This window comes from Littorina saxatilis, linkage group LG9 (assembly GCF_037325665.1).
Source record: "Littorina saxatilis isolate snail1 linkage group LG9, US_GU_Lsax_2.0, whole genome shotgun sequence".
NCBI lineage: Eukaryota > Metazoa > Mollusca > Gastropoda > Littorinimorpha > Littorinidae > Littorina > Littorina saxatilis.
In genome coordinates this window covers 3,871,618-3,891,497 of record NC_090253.1, presented here as the reverse complement: position 1 = coordinate 3,891,497, position 19,880 = coordinate 3,871,618, and the positions used below count along the sequence as shown (strand labels likewise).

The 19,880-nt window shown below is 39.7% G+C and overlaps 1 protein-coding gene across 4 annotated transcripts in view; it reads left to right on the top strand.

Annotated features, from left to right (window-relative positions):
• Nucleotides 1-19,880, top strand: part of LOC138975106 (phosphatidylserine decarboxylase proenzyme, mitochondrial-like) — an 86,544-nt gene that overhangs the window by 21,986 nt on the left and 44,678 nt on the right. The window lies entirely within an intron of this gene.

Here is a 19,880-nt window from a genome sequence, read left to right as displayed (position 1 = left end):
TGGCTGTTCTTTTAGAGCAAAACAAGTTTGAAATTTGCGTTGCGAAGTCGGCGTGACCGAAGTCCAATCCTGTCCTCAAACGCAGACACTGAAAAGTGATATGCATCATTAGTGGAGTGATCATTCAGTGCTTGGGCAAGAAGGTACGTTTTTTCCAGTGCTCCGACCAAAAATCAGCATCTAGTCGAGTCAACCAAAGGTTTTTTCATTCGTTTCTCTTTCATTGTTTCTGATGGTTTAAACAAGATTTTTGTTAAGTAAAGTACGATACATGTACAGCAATGGAAGAAGAACAATAGGGACACGAACTCAAAAAAATGCTTATATTATGGGACGGAGATTAGTCAGATAGTTTTGGGTAAAAATACTGATACTAGGGAACGGTCAAAATCAAAACAAACAAAAGCAAGATCCAGACATGGGAAAATGAGAAGGGAATGAAGAAGTTTGGAGATAATTTTATTTTATTTTTTTCTTCTAATGTTTTACTGAATCGAAGATATTTTGAATTTGAGTAGTTTTACACTCGATATTTATATGGCGGAATTTGATAAACACGTTCAGCATTTTCATCGAAAACTGTTTCTAAAACTCATTTCAAGTACCTGTGGTGGTTATTATCGATTCGTTGTTGTCCTGTTGTGAACACGGTACTTACAGAAAAGTTCAAGTGCAATTGTGACAAACACGCAGGGTGATATATTTGAATAACATCCTTTATGTGTAAGTATATGGGTCAGTATGCACCAACACAATGTGTCTGTATATATCCGCATTATACACCGTATTTATTCAACAGCATGTTTGTGTGAATGAGTTGGTGCTGGAGCTTGTTGGCCTATAATTTATGTATCTCGCTAATTCAGTATTGGATCAAAGGAGCCCATTATGCAGCAATTTATTAATGCCGGAGTTCGTTTGTATACGTCCATTTAGGTCAAAATCATCACTCACCTTTTTGGCAACGAAAGAACGCTGTCTGCTTCGCTGTTTTTAATTGATTGAACTTTCATTCGGGATAATAACAGTTGTCTTACCAATGACTGTAGGTTTGTCCAGGCTTTTAGTTTTACACTGGTCACTTCTTTTTCTTCTTCAGCGTTCCAGAATTTTCTGGTTACGTGTGAGCTCGTTTGCCCATTTGGGTTCCCCAAACTATACTCTGAGAGCATAGTCAGCTTCACTCCGCTTTCGTTGAGTAGGCATGCCGGGTGTTTTCGTGTTTCCATAACCCACCGAACTCTGACATGGATTACAGGATATTTTCCGTGCGCACTTGGTCTTGTGCTTGCGTGTACACACGAAGGTGGTTAAGTCACTAGCAGCGGGATTCGAACTCACGACCTCCCGATTAGGAGGCCGAAGTCTTACCACCACGCCACTGACAAGATTCCTGCCACTTGGACTCATACAATACCAACTTTTTTTTTTTTTTACATCCTGGCTGATTTCAGTACTGCTTTTTTTCCCGATAATTGTTTTTCATTTCGCCGGTTCGTGTAGGTGTCAAGCACTAAAGATATTCAACAAAACAGTTCCCACTCTATACCACAAATCAGCGAGGCCGTAGATAGTTGGTCCTAGTAATAGGACGCTTCTAATTCTATCGCATACATACTTATCAAAGCTTGGACAGATGTTACATGAGTAACTTCTTCTTCTTCTTCTTCTTCTTCTGCGTCAATGGGCTTCAACTCCCATGTACACTTGTGTTTTTGACACCCCCTACCCCCTGCCATTTAGGCAACGATACTCCCCTTTCGGGTATTTTCGTGTTTCCATAAGACCTGATTTTCTAAAGGTCTTACAATGGGCGTTCCACTGTGTCTCTGAGCGAGGCGTTCCACTGTGTCTCTGAGCGAGGCGTTCCACTGTGTCTCTGAGCGAGGCGTTCCACTGTGTCTCTGAGCGAGGCGTTCCACTGTGTCTCTGAGCGAGGCGTTCCACTGTGTCTCTGAGCGAGGCGTTCCACTGTGTCTCTGAGCGAGGCGTTCCACTGTGTCTCTGAGCGAGGCGTTCCACTGTGTCTCTGAGCGAGGCGTTCCACTGTGTCTCTGAGCGAGGCGTTCCACTGTGTCTCTGAGCGAGGCGTTCCACTGTGTCTCTGAGCGAGGCGTTCCACTGTGTCTCTGAGCGAGGCGTTCCACTGTGTCTCTGAGCGACAGTGGTTCTTGTTCCAGTCATCGTGCTAGAAATAACAAGAAATTCCTACGAGGTAGGAAAAACACCCCCGTCAAAGGGAAATAACCTTCTCAGTTGGTGGCAGTGACTGAGTGAGAATGGTTATTTCCCTTTGACCATGAAGATGTTCCTCTATAAGTCCTTGTATAATTTTAATCCACCAATAACTCCCTAACCGTGTGTTTGACTGGTCCCAATTTTTGGAAGGACCGTCTCAGGAATGTATAGAACCTGTTCACCAAGTTTGGTGACGATCGGTCCGTTCATTCTTGAGATCTATATGCGAACACAAACACACACCCAAACAAACAAACACATCGAGCGAAACCTATACACACCCCTATACCGGGGGTGTAATTAATCCACTATTTGTGACGAAGTGCGAATCGTGGGTCCCGAGAAAACCGGGCATTCTAACAGGTCCTGTAAAAGTAAGCGTCATGACGCAGTGTATCAACAGTTCAATGAAAAAGTAGAACAAACAAGAAATGAAGTCGATCTGAGATCAACACGGCGCAATCAGTTTGTTGAACATTGTTTCCAGGGAGGTTATCGGTGTGTGCTGCGTGCAAAAACTGAGTAGCAGAGGGTATCTATATATATATACGACTTGTGTCTGTGTGTCTGTGTGTTTGTGTGTTTGTGTGTTTGTGTATTTGTGTAATCGCCATGCACGGCCAAAGTTCTCGATGGATCTGCTTCAAATTTGGTGGGCTTATTCAGAGAGACCCCGGACACAACCTCATCGATGAGATATTTCAACACGTGCTCTCAGCGCGCAGCGCGGAACCGATTTTGGTTCCACCTCAGCTATTTTGGTTCCACCTCAGCTACCCGGGCCCCCATACCGACACACCATAGCCGCTACACCACATCACAACGCCAAAGTTCTCGGTGGATCTTTTTCAAATTTGGACACCGTATTCAGCTACACCCCGGACACAATATCATCGATGAGATATTCCAACACGTGCTCTCAGCGCGCAGCGCTGAACTCATTTTCGTTTTTGTGTTCATTTCACCATTATAAGTAACTCTTCCTTATCTTCTCCAGTGTTTGGCGTTTATCTCCCTTCCTTCGTGTGGCTTTCCCGTTCAGTTGTAAGTTACTACACTGCGCTGTCCACTGCGCTGAGCGTCTTCGCATATTCCCGGCGTTCTGTTACTGTTACTATTTTTAGAAGGTCAACGCAGTGTACAGAACGTAAATTGGACCCGTAAATTATCCTCACTGTAAAAGTGCAAAGGTCGAATCAATTTATAGCCACGCGAAAAATACACTGTCATCTATCTCTCTATAGATACGGCTTCTCTGTGTTTTTGTGTGTGTGTGTGTGAGTGTGTGTGTCTCTATGTAAGCAACACCTGTGCATTGTTCAGTTCTGTTTGTGATGTGGTCTGGCGGCTTTTGTGTACTTTTATGTGAAACACTCAAGTCCTTAATGGCTCAAAACCGTAGGACTTTTAATATTAATTTTAACGTAATTTTATGTACTGGCCTTCCTTTGAGAAGCCATAACTTGCTCAGTCCTGTTTGAGTGGACTTCGCCTCCAAAGGTGATTAACACGGTTACATTCGTCGACAAGGATGGGACTCGATATGGTCAGGAATGGCATTATGGCCACTGAATCATTTTCGTGCTGTTCCCATTCCACGAATCTGGGAGGGACCTAAGCTTGGCGGGTCCATTGTTCGGACCCGGCGAAGCCGGCGTACGGCTCTAAGTACTTCTTTCCGGCGAAGCCGGCTACCCGGCGAAGCGGGTATTCATTCTAGTAGTACATGTACATTGTATTTTCACGCTAAGAGAGATTGTGATCATGAGTAACAGAGACAAAGACAGGCAGAATGTTTAGGAATCTGTTTGAGAAAACGAGAAGCCCAACCGGTTGGCGATTTTGTGTCCGGTATTGTCATGTGAACCGAAGAACCTGTCACATTTAAAATTGCAATTGGTGCACAGGACTTGCCTAGTTCTTTCTGGCGGATATGCACGTGATTTCAAGAGTTGCACAGTTCGGAAAACCATTTTCCCGAATATTACACAATTAGCAAACAAAAAAGCGTTTCTTGTTTTAGCCTCTCGCCCTATGCACATTGTGCCTATGTAGTTTTGTTAACAACACATAATGACCCATGTAGTTTTGTTAACAACACATAATGACCCATGTAGTTGTGAGACCAAGGGTAGGGCGAATGGTGGCGAGAGAGGATAAGGGAGGTGGGATGTTCACAGCGCCGTGTGCCGGGCTGTGAGCAGTACCCGCCAATGTTTAGCTCAGGCACCGTCGCTACTGACGCGCCTCAGGTCTATACCGAACACTGCACCCTCACTCAAGGACATTGCACCGCGCTGTTCTGGACATCTGTCCTCACCTTTAAGGCAGACTGCACCGCGCTGTTCTGGACATCTGTCCTCGCCTTCAAGGCAGACTGCACCGCGCTGTTCTGGACATCTGTCCTCGCCTTCAAGGCAGACTGCACCGCGCTGTTCTGGACATCTGTCCTCACCTTCAAGGCAGACTGCACCGCGCTGTTCTGGACATCTGTCCTCACCTTCAAGGCAGACTGCACCGCGCTGTTCTGGACATCTGTTCTCACCTTTAAGGCAGACTGCACCGCGCTGTTCTGGACATCTGTCCTCACCTTTAAGGCAGACTGCACCGCGCTGTTCTGGACATCTGTCCTCACCTTTAAGGCAGACTGCACCGCGCTGTTCTGGACATCTGTCCTCACCTTCAAGGCAGACTGCACCGCGCTGTTCTGGACATCTGTCCTCACCTTCAAGGCAGACTGCACCGCGCTGTTCTGGACATCTGTCCTCACCTTTAAGGCAGACTGCACCGCGCTGTTCTGGACATCTGTCCTCACCTTCAAGGCAGACTGCACCGCGCTGTTCTGGACATCTGTCCTCACCTTTAAGGCAGACTGCACCGCGCTGTTCTGGACATCATATTCTGTCCTCACCTTTAAGGCAGACTGATCCGAAGAGGTGTAAATTACACCGACCCTGTCGGCAAAGGCAAAGCCAAATGCTCGTCTCAAAACTACATGGAGAGGGCAACGAATAGAAGCAATCCTTTGTTCAGACGCGTATGGCAAAATCCCCTCTCTCTCTCCTCTCTCTCTCTCTCTCTCTCTCTCTCTCTCAGTCCACGGCGTGCTCTTTCCGTGTCCTGGAGGTCATCGGTGTCAGGGCGAAAAATTCCAGACTGTCTGCGTAACCGCCCCAAATAGAACCGATTATTTGTGACACAACGGTCTGCCGGGGCAGGGTTCTATCGTGACCTAGTGACCGTCTGCGTCACGATTTCTCTCTCCCTGCCCCTCCACCCCCCCCCCCCCCCCCCGCTCTGATTTCCAATGTTTATCGAAGCGCGGTTAGGTGAAGTTCAATTTTGCACTAGCTGCAGATCGAATCGTTACCGTAATAAAAGCTGTACCTGTCTCCTTGCGTAAAATCTGAACAGAAATGTTCGACTTCTGGACACATTTCTGTGACAAGTTTGGACTTATGACATAGTACATATACCCAGTTCTACAAGTTCTGTTTTATTATTGGTTTTTTTTTAAGCGACAGTATCCGTCTCCCCCCCCCCCCCCCCCCCCCTCCCACTATATATAATATATAGATCTGTTTGTAGAGAGCGTAGTAAAGCCAAATTTATCTTCAGCCTTCTCGTTACTAGGGGGATTTCTTGGCTAGGGACAACAAAAATTCTCCAATAAAATCCCCTTTTCCTGAGCAGCAACAGCTAGTTCGGTGAAATCTAGTAAACAGGGATTTAGTGGCATGTCTCAATGTTTGAAAAAATAAAATAACAACATTTAGTCTAGTCAAGCTGTCGAACTCACAGAATGAAACTGAACGCACTACATTTGTTCACCAAGACCGTATACTCGTAGTTTCGTCAGTCCACCGCTCGTGGCAAAGGCAGTGAAATTGACATGCCAGAATAGCGCGGTAGTGGTTGCGCTGAGCAGGATAGCACGCTTTTCTGTATCTCTATTCTTTTTAACTTTCTAAGTTTGTTTTTAATCCAAACATATATCTATATGGTTTTGGAATCATGAACCGATAAGGAATGAGATAAAAATGTTTTTAAATCGATTTCGGAAATTTAATTTAATCATAATTTTGAAATTTTTATTTATTAGAGCTTGTTTTTAATCCGAATGAAACATATTTATATGTTTTTGGAATCAGAAAATGACGAAGAATAAGATGAAATTGTTTTGGGATCGTTTTATAAAAAACAAAATTTAATTACAATTTTCTGATTTTTAATGACCACACTCATTAATGAATGTTTAAGCCTCCAAGCTGAAATGCAATACCAAAGTCCGGCCTTCGTCGAAGATTGCTTGGCCAAAATTTCAAACAATTTCATTGAAAAATGATGGTGTGAAAGAGACGCCTCAACTTTTACAAAAAGCCGGATATGACGTCATCAAAGACATTTATCGAAAAAGTGAGAAAAAAACGTCTGGGGATATCATTCCCAGAAACTCTCATGTAAAGTTTCATGAAGATCGGTCCAGTAGTTTACTCTGAATCGCTCTACACACACACACACACAGACAGACACAGACACACCGTGCACGAACACACACACACACATACACACACACATACACACACACACACACACACACACACACACACACACACACATACACATATATACCACGACCCTCATCTCGGTTCCCCCTCTATGTTAAAACATTTTGTCAAAACTTGACTTAATGTAACAAGTCGCGTAAGGCGAAAATACAACATTTAGTCAAGCTCAGTCGAACTCACAGAATGAAACTGAACGCATTGCATTTTTTCCGCAAGCCCGTACACTCGTAGCATCGTCTGTCCACCGCTCGTGGCAAAGGCAGTGAAATTAACAATCCAGAAAAGCGCTGTAGCGGTTGCGCTGAGGAGGATAGCACGCTTTTCTATATCTCTATTCTTTTTAACTCTCTGAACGTGTTTTTAATCCAAACATATCATATCTATATGTTTTTGGAATCAGGAACGGACAAGGAATAAGATGAAATTGTTTTCAAATCGATTTCGGAAAATTTATTTTAATCATAATTTTTATATTTTTAATTTTCAGAGCTTGTTTTTAATTCGAATATAACATATTTATATGTTTTTGGAATCAGACAATGATGAAGAATACGATAAACGTAATTTTGTAAAAATAAAATTAAAATTAAAGCTTGGTAAAAACCGTTTTATAAAAAAATAATTTTAATTGCAATTTTCAGATTTTTAATGACCAAAATCATTAATTAATTGTTGAGCCTCCAAGCTGAAATGCAATACCAAAGTCCGGCCTTCGTCGAAGATTGCTTGGCCAAAATTTCAATCAATTTGATTGAAAAATGAGGGTGTGACAGTGCCGCCTCAACTTTTACAAAATGTCGGATATGACGTCATCAAAGACATTTATCGAAAAAATGAAAAACACGTTTGGGGATATCATACCCAGGAACTCTCATGAAAAATTTCATAAAGATCGGTCCAGTAGTTTACTCTGAATCGCTCTACACACACACACACACACACACACACACAGTCACACACACACAGTCACATACACATACACCACGACCCTCGTCTCGATTCCCCCTTCTATGTTAAAACATTTAGTCAAAACTTGACTAAATGTAAAAAGCAGCACGGAACCAAAAAGGAATGAAAAGGAGATGGAGGGAAACAACAAGGGAAGGAACTCTTGTCATAGAAAGAAATTACAGGTCAGATGGTAGAGCACCGGACTTGGGATTCTAGACTCAGCGACGGTATGCGTGTCCGACCCCCGTGTCACGCCTGTGGCACGTTAAAGACCTCGGTCATTCTGCCAGTAAAACAGTCGGCTAATGACATCTAAGCATGCACACACTTGGGAGTTCTGTGTTCTCTTTGAGTCAAACTTGAAATCTGTGAGTGCATTTCAAGTGAAAGCGTGATTGACAACCTACCCCACCCCCCCACCCCCCACCCCCCCACCCCCCACCCCAAGAAAAAAAAGAAAAGAATGCAGACCCCTAAAAACACATAATAAATGTTTCAAAGGGTCTGTTTTGTTACTTATTGTTTTAGTTTTTTTAAGCGACGGTATCCGAGTTCAGTGAAATCTCGTAAACAGTAATTAAGTGGCATGTCTCAATGTTTGAAAAAAAATATAGAGGGATTTAGCGTTGTTTGTTTTTTCTATGGTAAAACACGCTTTCCAAACATTTAATTACACATTCAAGCTCGTAAACCTAAGCGTATATATGTTACAGTAAATTCATCAAACCAGTAAATTTGTAAATTTACTGAAATTTTCAGTAAATTGGTAAATTTACGGAGTGAATTTACAAATTGACTGGTACATGGTTTGATGAATTTACTGTAACATATATATATGTGTGTGTTTTGTCTTACTTATATCTTTAACCAAAGAGAAAGGTCAAGAAGCATGCGAGGCGCACGAATGCTGGACAGTGTCTGTAGTTGTCAGGTCAGGTTTTGACATCAGGTGATAGTAATACGTACTATGTTGTACCCAACGCTGGAACGCAGACTAACAGGAAGGCCAAAGGTTGGGCCCAAAACAATAAAATACTTGACTTGGCTTGGCTTGGCTTGACTTGGCTTGGCTTGACTTGGCTATGTGAGTCATGCTGAATCGTCTCGAAATCCCTTCCACAACCAGTTCTTGCAGCAAGTCGTCAAACGTTGGGCTTTCTTTCTTTCTTTCTTTCTTTTCTTTTTTTCTTACTTTGGTTTTTCTTTTCTGTCGTTTTGTTCTCTCTTTTTTTCTTTCCCCCCTTGTTTCCCGTTCATCCGTTCTTTCTTTCTTTTCTTTCCGGCTTATTTTATTTCTTTATTTATTTCCTTCTTTCCTTCTTTCTGTCTTTCTTTTTTATATTTAGTCAAGTTTTGACTAAATATTTTAACATCGAGGGGGAATCGAAACGAGGGTCGTGGTGTATGTGCGTGTGTGCGTGTGTGCGTGTGTGTGTGTGTGTGTGTGTAGAGCGATTCAGACTAAACTACTGGACCGATCTTTATGAAATTTGACATGAGAGTTCCTGGGTATGAAATCCCCGAACGTTTTTTTCATTTTTTTGATAAATGTCGTTGATGACGTCATATCCGGCTTTTCGTGAAAGTTGAGGCGGCACTGTCACGCCCTCATTTTTCAACCAAATTGGTTGAAATTTTGGTCAAGTAATCTTCGACGAAGCCCGGACTTCGGTATTGCATTTCAGCTTGGTGGCTTAAAAATTAATTAATGACTTTGGTCATTAAAAATCTGAAAATTGTAAAAAAAAATAAAAATTTATAAAACGATCCAAATTTACGTTTATCTTATTCTCCATCATTTGCTGATTCCAAAAACATATAAATATGTTATATTCGGATTAACAACAAGCTCTGAAAATTAAATATATAAAAATTATTATCAAAATTAAATTGTCCAAATCAATTTAAAAACACTTTCATCTTATTCCTTGTCGGTTCCTGATTCCAAAAACATATAGATATGATATGTTTGGATTAAAAACACGCTCACAAAGTTAAAACAAAGAGAGGTACAGAAAAGCGTGCTATCCTTCTTAGCGCAACTACTACCCCGCTCTTCTTGTCAATTTCACTGCCTTTGCCATGAGCGGTGGACTGACGATGCTACGAGTATACGGTCTTGCTGCGTTGCGTTGCGTTCAGTTTCATTCTGTGAGTTCGACAGCTAGAGAAAGGGAGAATGTACGTTCTGGCTCACCGATTCCGACAGACCCTAAATATTAACGCAAAATAGGCTTCTGGACTAAACTTTTACTAAAATGAAACATGCGACAAAATCAGAAAAATACTGCATAAATCCATACAAAAAAAATACAGTAAAGTAAGGTTGTTTTGAACCAATGCCGGGTCTGTCGGAATCAGTAACCCAGAACGTACATTCTCCCTTTCTCTTATACAACATTCTTAAGCTCAATACGCTCTCTCATTTACAAACTTTACTTCATATGTTCTTTCACTGTTAGAATTATATCTGATACATGCAATGTGACTGTCTAAACGAATAGTTAACTCTTTACAAGTGATTCTATTTTTACTTTTTCTTCCCGTCCTATTTGAATCCCCTTTTTTAAAAACTGCTTTTTCAGATCTTCTATATCGAGTGGCTTGTTATATTCAGCTCGTGTTTTTGTTTGAATACTTGCTTTCTTACTTTTGTAGTCATCAAAGTCTGTTTGTATCTGTTTGAATTCTTCGTCAGAAACTTTTGAATCTTCAAGTGCTTTACTGATAGACAGTTTTAGGCTAGACAATTTTGATGATGCAAGAGTGGAAATGGATTCGTGTTTTTCAAGCTTTTTCACAATTTTTTTCATTATAGCTGATGCTATAAATGATAAACCACCAACAGCTGCTGCGACACCACCTAGGATTAGAGAAACTGGAGTCCCTACTCCGGTAGCTAACAGAATTGTTCCCGTTACACCTGCAGCTGATGCAAGGATAGTAGAACCAGTGCTGGCATTAGAAAGGCTGTTGTAAGTTGTTGAGTACTTACGTCTAGCGCGAGAATATTTTTCTAATTCATCTTCTAGTTGTTTTTGTATATTACTAATGTGTGCCAGTCTGAATTGTTGACTTTCTGCTGCACTTTCATCAATATTAGGATAAAGCTTCACACTGCTAGTCATCTTTTTAATGCAAAATATAAAATATTTATCTTAATTCTCACTGGCCAGTGTTTCTGCTAAGCTTTGAAGCTGTTCATTGCTTAACACCTTATCTGTATAGTAGAAAGCAATCAAATCAAGATAAGTAAGATTAATACTTCTTATTTCTGTTAAATTATTTATATCTGCGTTAACAACAACATTTTGGTTTGACGTCTGTTTTTTTATTGTGTTAGAATCCTTTTGAACAGCAATAAATACTCTGACTTCTTCAACATTTAATGGTCTCCAGTTGAGATTTATTCCTCTCATTAGAACAGTGTTTGTGGTTTCTTCCCTTTTCCTGACAACTATATCAAATATCATAGTTGCATTCTGCCCTATTGGAAGCTTGGGTATAAAATCGACAATGGTGTCAGCGTCCTTTTCAACACTTTGTTTTCTGTGAATGAGATAGTTGTTCTTATGGAAAGGTTTAACTGCAACTTCTCCCCTGCTGTTAAACGCAGGAACAAGGCTAACAATTAGTGGTTTAGCATTGATTGACTTACGGAATGTGTCGTCTTTTCCAACAAGAGTGTATGGACTCACAAATTCAAACTTCATTTCCCAGTCAATCTTTTTGATAACAGGACTAAGTACCCATTTTTTATTCTGATGTTTCCACATGTAGAATGTGTCATCGACAATTGGATCAGGTACATTAACATCACGGATTTGACCTAGTTTGAGGAATCTTGGTTTCTTTTCATCGTCGATTTCCTTTCTCTTGTAATAACCGGTGTCTGTAAACTCGAATGCATACACTGCACCAACTTCAGCATTGCTCTCAAAGTCGATAGCGTCTGCTAAATCTTTCAACTCTATAGTTGAACATGCAACAGGATAAGCTATTGTAGGTCCACTCGACATTTTAATACTCAATATTTTATGGAACTATTTCCAATGTAATGTTAAACAAACAATCAACTGGTTGTCCACTTTGATTTTTCAGATCAATGTGTAGGAATTCATGACACCCTTCCTCCAAGTCCTTGAACTGCAGTGTCTTAAATGTTGGCACGTGCATTTTACAAAAAGAGGCATCACTCGGTGGAAGAATCCTAAGCAGATCAGAACGCTGATCATTAAACAGATTATAGGATGTGTTAAGCTCTCTCATGTGAACAAACAGTACACTGTTAACATCCATGTCAATGGGACGTGTTCCCTTGTATATTTTTGTAATTCCAAGCATATCAAGGAGTTTGGTTGGAAACTCAACGTTTACTTCTCTAGTTTTGGGCATAGTAAGAGTAGCAATGAGACTTGCATGATTTAAACTCGCTGTAATACCTACTGGAGCAAACAATTCTTTCTCTAAAGTGCAGAAGTCATAGTAACCATCTTCTACAGAATGTGTTTTACCATTAATTCTAACCCAGTTGTTAGCCTTTTTTTTACTGATATTATACCAAGTAACCTTGTACATAATTTCATGCAGTGCAACTTTCATTCCTCCATTTTGATTGTTGATAGGGTTTGCAAGTTTAACTGGCACACCAGTCTTCACATTTGTTAGTGTGATAAACATTTTTTATTCAACAACAAAAATGATTCAGTATAAATTCAACAAAGACGTTAAATACAAAACTGGACCATATTACAATCCAAAGACTATTTCTTTCCATGAGTTGGACTTTGCTGTAACAGAAACAGAATCCATTCGCGTTAAAGTGCCTGACCCATTCCATTCTTACCTAAATCCCCCAATCAAAAATGATAGTGTTCCAAAGATGTGGAACTCTCACCCAATTCAGTTCTATCAGAATCAGTTAAACTTTGCAATATTCTGTGCAACCACAGGATGTGGAGTGTCCTATGCAGACCACATGAATAATTCAAACTTACTGACAAAGTGTGTGTACACATTTCACGTTTACTATCAGTGCAGGAGAATCTTGTCTGAACTTCAGGCACCAATGCCGCATGAAAAGAGCTGGAACCCATTCAACAATAGGATAAACATGAAAGTGTATGAGCGTCTCTGCAATGAATTCAATATAGATTTTAAGACCGACTTTAGGCAAAAGCAAGACAAAAACCATGGCATGGGAACACTATATTTATGGGGTGTCCACAGGAGGTATAATTTTGATTACTGGCCAGGTCATACATCTTTTTCTTCAAATGTGCAGGTACAGTTAGGATCAATAGAACAAGAGCACCACAATGCATGGACTACTTTTATATTAGACACCGGCAAAGGTTTCACTGGATCAGGTGTTGAAAGGATCAATGAATCTATCCGAACATATGCGTGGTGCTTGCTAGGCTCGCAGGCACAGACACGATCAAACATAATGAGAACAAGCACAGGGTTTGGTGCACAGAAACAGTTGTTATCAAATTTAGAAGATGTCATAAACTCTGCAGTTGATCTGCCTTCCAGCATCAAAAGGTATCAAGACTCTCTCCGTTATGCAAGATCAAAAGTTGACTTTGCTGTTGGTAACGGCCTTTACATGTTACCTTCTGATCTCCAGCTGCAGATTGGAACAATAACAAATTATAACAATGAAATCATTATTGCTAGTGACACCCAGCCGCTTGGAAAGGGTGAAGAACTGAATTCAGAAATCAGAACGATGTTACAGCCATATCACAATGAACAGAAACAAAGCGTGACAAGTGAAGATCACGCTGCAGGTGAAGATCATTCTGTCACTAGTGATGATCAAGCTGTTAGTATTAGTGATGATCATGAATCGCAGAAGACTGCTCTAGTAATTGGTGGAGTGGGTGTAGGCTTACTTTTGCTTTATTCTCGTTAGCAGAACTCCTGCAATTAAAACTATTAGAGTCCAGAGATGTTCAGCCATGAAACCAACAACTTTACCTGCAAAAGATAACAGCCAGCTAACAATTGAACCAATGATTCCTGGAAGTGCATCCAAAGCTTTTGCTGCTAGTTTCTTTAATAGTTCTGCAATGTGTTTGAGTTGTTTCTTTACCCATCCCGGATCAGATGGAGGTGAAGGTGGAGGTGGAGGTGGAGGTGTGACAGTGCCACCTGTGAGTGCGAACACTAATGTGCTTATTGCAAATCCTAACGCAGTTAGTATACTAGCTATTGTGATTCCCTGCTCTCTGAAAAGCGTTCTAATTCTTTCAGCAAGAGTTGTGTCTTCGTAAAGGATTCTTTGAATTGTATTTTTTATTCTGCTGACCTGTGTTCTCAGTTGTTCTCTATTGTTACTTAGAACTTCTAACCTTATGGCTTTCTCCTCCTGCAAATCTTTTAAACGCTTAGAAATTCTGTTTTTTACTTCTTGTTCTAGGTTCAAATCATCAGCATCAGCAAGTTTTTGTTTCTCTTTGTTTATATCTTCATCCAGCTGACCTAGTTTTGACAGATTATTTGCTATTTCACCTCTGATGGTTTGTAGTGATTGATTAAGGGCTTCTATTTCTCTCATAGGTAATAGTTCATGTGGAGTCTTCAGTGAAGTTTCCTCAGAAAAAGAAGTCTCTATCTCTTGTATAAGTTGATCAGCCTCATCTGCAAGTTTATTAAGATCTTGCAATGGAACAGATTCTATTTGAGTAGCAGTTGGTAGTCCTAGTTCTGCTTGTTGAAGTAAGGAAACAACATGGGAAGATGATGACCGTGTGCTAGGCACAATATCTAATTGCCTAAGTCGATTAGCAGTAAGTTTTTGTTTTAGTGAAACTTTTGATAGAAACTTAGCAGGATTAGATTTATATGTAAGTTGGACTTTTTCTCCTTTATCGCTAGTTGTATATAAATGATTTGCTTCCATTTTGAACTGGTTTGGATCTAAAACATCAGGTTCTTCTCCTAAACTTTTGTAGAAATCTCTAACTTTACCTTCCAGAAGTTCATGTCGTGCCACCTCATAATGCAGTGAATGATGATAGGGAACCAAAGGGATTGCTTCGCTCATGTCGTCCGCTGGCTCAAATAAATCTTCAAATCCACCTTCTGCCATTTGTAACTTATTTTTTATTTTGAAAATAAAAAAAGATGGCACAATCGTTCGGTTCTGTTCTTGATCCTTACAGAAGGCTGAAAGAGCCTCTCGGGGTAAAAGGAATAAGGCAAACAGTTATAGTTACAAATAATCCTTCTACTATTGATCAGAATGAAATACTTACTGTTAGGTTTCCTAATCTAGGTAAGAACGATGTTATTGTACCAGGCACTGTAAGACTATCATTCAAATTAGAATTAGAATCTGGCTCAGATGCAAATAGGACTTTGGCTTATAATGTAGGAAGAGCAATTGTGAGGAAGATTACTGTCAAACTGGAAGGGCGGGAAGTGATGTCATTGAATAATGCAGATGTATTTTTAGTTTATGCAGATAATTGGTTGACTGACAATGAAAAGAAAAACAGAGTGTTTCAAGGGATTCAGTCAGACAATGGGATAAAAGTTAGAATAGGAGCAGGAGATAAAGCTGACAACAAAAAAGATAACGCTGTCAATGTTGCTTTTGGAAACAAATTTTGTATTCCACTTGACTTTGAACTCATAAATTCACATCCTCCCTTCTATCAAGGAGCATTGCGTGACAGGCTGTCATACGACCTGACTTTCAATAGTTATGATCGTGTTATGCTTTCAGAAGACCCGGAAGCAAAGTATAAGGTGTCTGGAATTTCTTTAGAGTTTGATGTTGTAAACCATCCTGAACTGGCTAGACTTATAGAAAATCAGTACAGTTCTAAGCTGCCTATCTATTATGAAAGAGTGTTGAATCACAGTACACTTTCAAAAAGCCAGGCTGATCCAATCTGGAACATTAACTTGAATACACCAGCTAGGTCAATGAAGGGAATACTTATGTTGTTTGAGGAACCAAAAGATTCATATGAAAGGCAAATAGAAAAGTTTTACAATCCACTAATCAATAGAGTATATTGCACAATTGAAGGGCAGCCAAACCAAATATTTGCATCTGGCATGCTGCCATACCAACACTATGATGAAGCAAGAAAGTACTTTACTGGAGGAAGATTGAAAGACCCAACATCTGATCTTGTGGCTAAAGATCTACATTTACACGGTGTTGGCGTAGAAGATTTCTTGACAAATAAATATGCGTTATGGCTGGATCTCAGAACAACTGACGACAACAAACTGCATGGAAGTGGAAGGCGAATTGAAAACGGATCAGAAGGAATCACAATACAAATTGAAAAGGAAGTAGGGAGTAGTAGTAAATCAGTTAAGATCTACGTGTTTGTTGTGTCAGATGCGCAGTTAAACATCTCTGAAAGCAGATTACAGGATATTGTTTATTGAACGTGTTAAAATGAAGTATCTAGATTTTCTTCCAAAAGATCCACACTGTTCTTTGATTTGTGGGGCAACAGGTTGCGGCAAAACAAGATATGTTTTGGATTTATTACAGACTGTTTACATAAATCACTTTGAACACATAGTCATATTCTGTCCAACCATAAAGCATAACAGAACATACAAGGAGAGAAAATTCATATGGTCTGATCAAAATATATTTATTGTAAATCCTTCTGATCGTCTAAATGTTTGCTTGGAGCATTATTTCGATCTTTTTCAGAACACGCCAACACTGTTTATTATTGATGACTGTGCAGCAGAACGTGACATTGTTAGAAAGAAAAGTGCACTAGCAAAGCTTGCATTCAGTGGACGACATGCATTAATATCAGTTTGGATATTAACACAAAAATACAATGCAGTTCTGAAAGACTTTAGAGAGCAACTCAAAACAATAACATTGTTCTATTCAAAGGACCGTGACAGTTTTGAAGAGTGTCTTCGAGAAAATGATGTCATTGAAAACAAACAGGAGAGAGAAAGAATAAAGAATAATCTGAAATCTTCTAAGCACTCGAAACTGGTTTTAAAAACTGATCAACCAGTTCAGTATGTATGTTTGTAGAAATCCTTGCTAAGTTCTTGTCAAGTTCTTACTCAAGTTCTTGTCAAGTTCTTACTCAAGTTCTTACCCAAGTTCTTACCCAAGTTCTTACTCAAGTTCTTACTCAAGTTCTTGTTAAGTTCCTACCTAAGTTCTTACTCAAGTTCCTACCTAAGTTCTTGTTAAGTTCCTACCTAAGTTCTTACTCAAGTTTAATTACTAGATTTTAATTTTATTCTGCATCAAAATAAAATGAACTGTGATGAATTGCTGATGCAGACTGCTACAGATATTGAAATCTGTGACAGTAGGACTATACCTGATAAAAAAGAAAGATTGTATTCACTTGCTGTTTGTGGAAAAACAAAACACTACCTTGGGCAGCAGTTAACTGTGGAAGAAGTACAACATCTTTCCTCAGAAGATATAGAAAAGTATCATGGACGGTATGAATCAGTGCTTGGTTCTAAGATGGTTAGAAGTATTGGACAGACTGTTATAGGTTTGTACACAAAGATTTTTGGACATTTTACACCTCTCGACTCGGAGGAAGACTTAACACATGATCTAACTCATGACCCTGTTGTTTCCAAGTCCCTCGAATCTCTTGCCTGTGGCCTGTATTATCGATTTGGTGCTTTATTAGTACCATTTGTTGCTGGATTAATTACTTTCAAACACATTAATTTTCAGAATAAAAAAGATGACGGATCAGTTGAAGCAGACAGTGGAGCAGACGAAAATACCAGAAGTGAACACAGTGACAAAGAAACCTGGTAGAGTAGAAGCAGGAAAAAAACTAGCCGAATGGAACAGACAAAAAAAGTTAAATCAAAAGGCAAAGCAGAACATTATGTCTGAAGTTGAGCAGACACCAAACATTCCTGAAGTGACTAAGGTCACACAAACTGATCAAGAATTAAAATCTTCATTTCTATCATACAGAAAAGTAGCTGTAGCAGCTGTTGTTGGAGGAGGTGGATACTTGCTTTACAAACTTTGGCAAGGCAAATATAAAGTGTCAGAAAGACCAAAATCAGAAACACCAAAATCAGAAACACCAAAACCAACAAACAAAGCAGTACAAACAATAAAAAAGCCCACAGTAGTACCTGCAGTGGATTCATTTCATATGGAATAATTTTAATATTTTAATTTTGATAACATAAAAATGAGTTCTGAAAAGACAATAGTTAATCTAGTTTATCACGCTGCAGTGATTGGAGGCTTGAGTGTAGGTTACACAATGCTGGGTAAAAGTCTCCTCAGAATGAAACCAGCCGACTTGGGAAAGTTAGACTTCGAAGACGGTGCTAAACTAATTGGTGTTGTGACAGCTTCCTTTGCAACAAAAGACTTTTTGGTGAAGCAAGGAATTATTCCAGAAAATATAAACATGTAAGACAATAAAATGGCTAGCTTGGTTATGATGGTGGGAGGTGCGATTGTAAATGCGCTTGCATTTTCTGGCAGCAACTATTTGTTTTCTAAACTGCAAAATGGTGAAGAGAGGGAAAGGCACAACAAAGCCATGGAACAACTGGCGAAAGCACAGGATGAATACGAGAAGAAACGAATTGCGCAGTTAGACTTTATGAATGATAAACTCAGGCAGCAAGGACATGCAAACAAAACCTTTGCCAATGTTGATGCAGCCATTCAAGAATACTATCTTGTAACTGGAAAGAAAATGAAGACAAGTGCTCCTCCAAAACTGGGTGACTTTTATCAGCCTTCAGAAGAGCAGAAGGTGGGCGAGATTGTTTTCATTGTTATTGGTATGGCTGTTGTTTACTTTATTGCGCGTGCTGTCAAATCTTAATATTCTGTCATTTAAAAAACCATGAGTGATGCTTTGTTATCTAAAATATATTATTCCCCAAAAGGATACTGGAAAGGAAGAACTGCTATTGACAAGCTCAGTGACGCAGCAGGTGTTTCTCAAGATATAGCAAAGAAATGGTTGTCAAAGCAGGCAGTTTGGCAGATCTATTTACCTGCACCAAGAAAAATTACACGACCACACTTTGTTAACATTAAACCGAATGACACTCATCAAATAGACCTGCTCTATTTACCGCATGACACAGTCAGAAGGAAGAAATATAAGTATGCACTGACTGTAGTTGATGTTGCAACAAGATACAAAGATGCTGAACCGTTGACAGAGAAAAGTGCTATAGCTACAGCTGTTGCCCTGCAAGAAATTTACAGACGTGGACCACTAAAGTATCCCAGAATGATTCAGTGCGATGATGGTAAGGAGTTTAAAGGAGCTGTCAACCAGCTTCTGTTAAAACATCATGTTACAGTGAAGAGAGGTATTCCAGGAAACCACAGGTCACAGGCTATTGTTGAGAGCTTTAACAAACAGTTGGCAGAAAAACTGTTTTCATATCAGTACCATCAGGAATTTTTGGACACAGAAAGTAAATTTCGTAACACTGAATGGGTCAAAAGATTACCATCAGTACTTAGAGCAATGAATCTGGAGGTATTTAAAGCTACAGGGTTAAGACCAGTTGATGCAATCAAACAGAAAACAATACCTGTTGCTCCAAAGTCAACAACACCAGTGGCATTACTACCTTTCAATCAGAAAGTCAGATATTTATATGCACCCGGTGAAGCTGAGGGTGACAGCAGGAAGCGTGCAACGGATCCAATCTGGAGTATTGACATTCATGAAATCAAGAGAGTAGTAGAGACAAATCCACCTATATATTACTTGAGAGAACCAGCACCGCAAAGAGCCTTTGTAAAAGAGGAATTACAATTAGTTCCACGTGGTACAAATGTTAAATGATTTTTTATTTCAGATTTTATAGTGTTAACAAAAATGGAAGCTCTGAGAAAGAATTCTAAGCAACTTCATTTTTTTAATTTATATTTTTATTTTGAGTTATAAAATCAAACTCACAGCGATGGAAGACTCTGTATTAGAATCTTTATCGACAGTATTTGACACCGTTGAATTACAAGTAACGGATCCTCAAAATGTGCAGTCCAGTGTGCAAGACGCCATTGAACAAATTCCAAACAATTTGTTGATTGAACCTCCAGTAAAAGTGCAGATAGTCAGTTTAATAAAATACAAAACAGTC